This window comes from Coenobita brevimanus, chromosome 61 (assembly GCF_032717465.1).
Source record: "Coenobita brevimanus isolate Jiangsu-jjx chromosome 61, ASM3271746v2, whole genome shotgun sequence".
NCBI lineage: Eukaryota > Metazoa > Arthropoda > Malacostraca > Decapoda > Coenobitidae > Coenobita > Coenobita brevimanus.
In genome coordinates this window covers 3,472,318-3,477,317 of record NC_137014.1, presented here as the reverse complement: position 1 = coordinate 3,477,317, position 5,000 = coordinate 3,472,318, and positions in this window count along the sequence as shown.

Below are 5,000 nucleotides of genomic sequence, written 5' to 3'. Positions count from 1 at the left end.
TTTCACCCTAACTTTTCCCAGAGTTACATCTTTTTCAAGCTTGCTCCACGCAGCTCAGTGGCAGAAAGAACACAGTGCCGTGGTTCTGCATCCCTTGCATTGCGCTTCTTCGTGACTAGCATCATGTTCTGGTGTTAATCTATTGCCATAACTCGATATTCAAGCTAGAGAGACGGCAGTTTTAGGCCAAGTGAGCGTAAAACCAGGAGAGTTACTTGGATGGAGGTTAATTAGATGGTTGCGTTTCGTATGCTAGGTAAAAATCAGAGTGCCTTCTTAACCCTTGGTATTCGCTAGGCACTGGTTCTTTTCTCTTCTACACTGCTATAGTCCTTTTACTTTAACTTGGCCCAGATTTTCGTCCTTTTGAGGTTTATTTCATGTTCAGTGGCAGAGGAAGGCAGTGCTACACCTCCACACTCTTTCCTTAACACTTCATCTGGACTAGCGTCAGTTTTTAGGGTTAATTTCGGTACAGCTCAGCATTCAAGATGGAGATGGCAATTTTAGACCAAGTTAGAGAAAGTGGCAGGTGAAGAGAAACAGGAACGTTATATATGGACGTTATTATGACGATGACGGTGATAATGATGATGATTATGATTATAATAATAATATGATGATGATGATTATAATAATAATATGATGATGATGATTATGATAGTGTGATGATGATGATGATGATTATGATAGTGTGATGATGATGATGATTATAATAGTATGATGATGATTATGATTATGATAGTGTGATGATGATGATGATGATGATGATTAAGATAGTGTGATGATGATTGTGACAGTCGTGGTTATCATGGTAATATTAGAATCAACAATGAAAATGATTATGATGTTGGTAATGATGATGAATATGATCCTATTAATAACTGTAATAGCAATGATAATACTGCTGATGCTGATGCTGATAAAGGCAGTGATAATGTTTATAATGATGACGATAATGATAATGACAGTTATACAGTAATGATGATGACTAAGATAATGAGGATAATAATGTTGATGATGATAATGATGACGATAATAACAATGATGATGGTGATGATGATGATGATGATGATGATGATGATGATGATGATGATATACTCCGCAGCCTCCGACCTTCTGATGGGCGTGTACCTGGTGATGGTGGGCGTGGAAGATGCCCGGACTCGGGGCAGCTTCCACGCCCACGCCCTCCACTGGACCACCTCCTACGCCTGCACCTTCGCCGGCGTCCTCGCCCTCGTGTCGTCTGAGGTACGGTCAGTTTATCCTAACCTGACGGTGCGGGAGAGGGACGCCTTCATGTAGTGGCACCGACATAACTGGGCGGTGGAGCTGCCCGGTTGTACAAACTTCCCGCCACTCGCTCCCTATCCCTCCAAAAAGGGGGATAGTAGTCTGCAGGAGAGGGCAACTTCAGCCTTTAGTCTACCGGGTTGTTGCAGCTGTTACTACTACTACTACTACTACTACTACTACTACTACTACTACTCCTACCACTAGTGATACCATTACCTCTACAACATTACACTGACTATCTTTGTTTCATTGACATTCTAGTATTATTTCTTATTTTTGGATCAACTTAAATACTTTCTCTATTTGCAATGAATTTAGCTCTTGCTCCCTTGTATTTGTAATGCAGTTAACTATTTTTCTTTGGTTTCTGAAAGCATACGTATATTTTGGAAGAATCTGAAAAATGTGGAGGTAGATATCAGAATTCATGTTCAACTTCGTGTCAGAGCACAGAAGGTCTTGATGTTGATGATAATGATGATTTGTCTCTCCATCTCTCACTTTCACAGACATTAGTATTTATCTTAACCTTTTTTTATCACTGGAATGTTACTTGTGCATGATGATGATGATGATGATGATGATAATAATAATAATAATAATAAAAATGTGCGTAGGAGTGTACAACCAGGGTTTGGCATCCCTTTATAACGTACAGTCGTTAGATTCACCCTGTCGAATAGATGGATGTGAAGCTGCGAGTGGAATAAATTGTACAATATCTGTTTGCTGGAGCTAGGATTCCGGGGGCTTGAATGGTGAGTGAATGGAAGTGTGGCCCATTCAGTTGATCAAATTTTGGTTAGTATTTCATGTTATCATTATTCTTTGTTTCTTTTTCCTTTTCATCTTCTTCATCTCTTGCAATCGGGACTCTGCCTCAGCCCAGCCAAGGATGGGAAAGGAGATCTGGGCGATGATGATGATGATGATGTGCCTCTCTCTCTCCCTCCCCTCAGACCTCGGTATTCATCCTCACCTTCATGTCCCTGGAGCGGTACCTGTACATCACCGAAGGCCTGGATGATCGCACCGTGTCCCTGCGAGGTGCCCGCTTGTGTCTGCTTGTCATTTGGCTTACTTCTCTTACCCTCGCCTTGTTCCCCAGTGAGTACCTCCCCTGTGAGTCCCCGTTTGGCTTCAGCTTTTGAGTCCCTGCCTTGTGAATCTTCGCCTTGTGAATACCCCTTTGTGAGTACCCCCTTGTGAATCTACCGTCTGCTGTGATGATGATGATGATAAATTTATACGCCCACAAACAAAGCACTTATCTCCCTATATCAGTGTGTTTTTCTCTGTAGATCCATTTGTAGAGAGTTTATAAGGTCTGATGATGATGAAACACACACACACACACACACACACACACACACACACACACACACACACACACACACACACACACACACACACACACACACACACAGCACCTCTCACAAATTCCGTTCTTCTACTCAGTTCCGTGGGTTGGGAGTTTTTACGGAACCAACGCTATGTGCTTCCCTCTCCACATCAGCGAGCCCTATTTGGCGGGCTGGCAGTATTCGGCATTTATTTTTATTGGGATTAATCTGGTCAGGTAAGAAAGAGAGAGAGAGAGAGAATGTTCAGTTCGGTGGTCATTTTTCTTATTGATCTATCTGCCTATCTGTCTATTTATTTATCTACCTATCTGTCTGTCTGTCTGTTGCTAGACGTCTTAATTGGCCACAAACAAATTACCTCCGCGTCACTCTGTCCTCTGTCATTTGTCTGCCCTCCCTCCAACGCATAACCCCCTTCTTCATATATCTCTCCACTCCATCCCTTCATCGCATTCTTGGCCTCCATCTCCACCTCACTCATATGCGCTCTTCTAGTCAGTCCTTCATTTATTCTTTTTAACCATGGAACGATTTTACATAAGTGAGTTGCCCTTTCTTGATGACGTAATGGAGACAACACTGACACTCCCTCTAACCCTCAGTCTGCTGGTGTTTTAGGTCATTCTTTTTTTAAACTTTATCTTTTTGCAGCAACTTGGCCTAAAATTGTCATCTTTCCATCTTAAATGCTGAGCTGTTACAATAGATTAACGCTAGAATATGATCCGAAGTGCTGTGGAAAGGATGTAGAGCCGTAATAATGTCTTTTCCTTCGAGTTAGCTACGTGAAACAAGCTTCGAAGGAACGAGAATCTGCGCTAAGTTAGGACAGTAGCAGTAGTAGCAGTTTTAGCCCCAGGTTCATCTGATACGTGACCCTGGTGGGCTGCAGGCTTAAAATGACTTCCCTCTGCAGTTCACCATCTTCTCCGGGTGTACAGAGAAGGAACTGAGGAACGTTTGCATATCCAGGCAGTTGAGTTACCTGGTTACATCGGAGCCACCACGTGAAGGCATCCTCTCTAGCACAAGTTGGGCTAAATTGAGCATAAAATCTTTGCCCTTAAGAATGTCTTGTTTGTGAATAGATGTTCATACACAGTACTAACTTCCACCAACGAGATGACGATTCTCTCTCCCTCTCTCTCTCTGTTTCATCTATTTATTTATCTATTTATTTATTTGTCTCTATCTGTCTCTCTATCTGTCTGTTTATCTATCTATCTATGTCTGTCTGTTAGTCTGTCATTATGTATGTATGTGTGATATGCAAATATGCACCGTATGTTCAGTATATTATGTCCCTCTTCATTATCCATCCATCTATCTATCTTTCAATGCATGTATTATATGAGTGTATGTACGTACCTATTGTCTATCTGTCCATTTATTTATCTATCAAACTCTCCCACCGTCAGTATGTTGGTGATCCTGGGTGCGTACGCGGGCCTCTTCTACAACATCCGCGTCACCAGGCTTTCCACGCCTCTCTCCACCGACGACACCCACTTCGCCCTCCGCTTCTTCTTCATCGTGGTCACCAACTGCCTCTGCTGGATGCCAATTATATGCGTCAAAGTGGCAGCCTTGGCCATGGTTGACATCCATCGTTAGTACTCTGCGCTGAAGGCTTTTTTTTGTGTGTGTGTAATTTTATCATCATTAAGAACGCCACGTTTTGTAGAGTTCTTATTGATATTGTAGATATCATTTTTTTCTTTCTTTCTGTAGAGCGCGGTAGTTCGGTGGTAGGGTGTCGGGCTCGTAATCGTGAGGTTGCGAGTTCGCGCCCCGCCCGGTGGCTGCTGTGCTGGGAGGGGTCACTCTCTTCTGTAACCCTAGCAGGGCTATATGATCTGTTGAGGTCTAGCTCAGGGATTAATCCCTTTTCTTTTTCTTTCTTTCTTTTTTTTTTGGGGGGGGGGAGATCTAGAAGGCTGACATTCCAAGACCGTTCGAGATAGAGACGTGAAATTTTCAGGAGTGATTAACTTGGTTGCAGGCTTGTTTTGGCAAAAAAAAAAAAAAAAAAAAAAAAAAAATAGCATTAGCCTCTTCTATGTTATTTGTTTTCAATTTTTGCAATCCTGCGCAGCAAAAACTACTGAATCGATTGCTTAATCTTCCAGTAGGTAGTCGTCAACATACACTAGTGCATCTGGCCATTCATACTGAGATCCAACAAACAGTTTTTGAGATACTGAGGAAAATACAAATGGCCGCTTCATGCCTGAAAGTGCTAAATCGAAAAGTATATATTTGGCCAATTTTGACCAAACTTGGTGGACATGTAGTGGGTCATAAGTCAACATGATTTTCATAGTATGAATGAACATA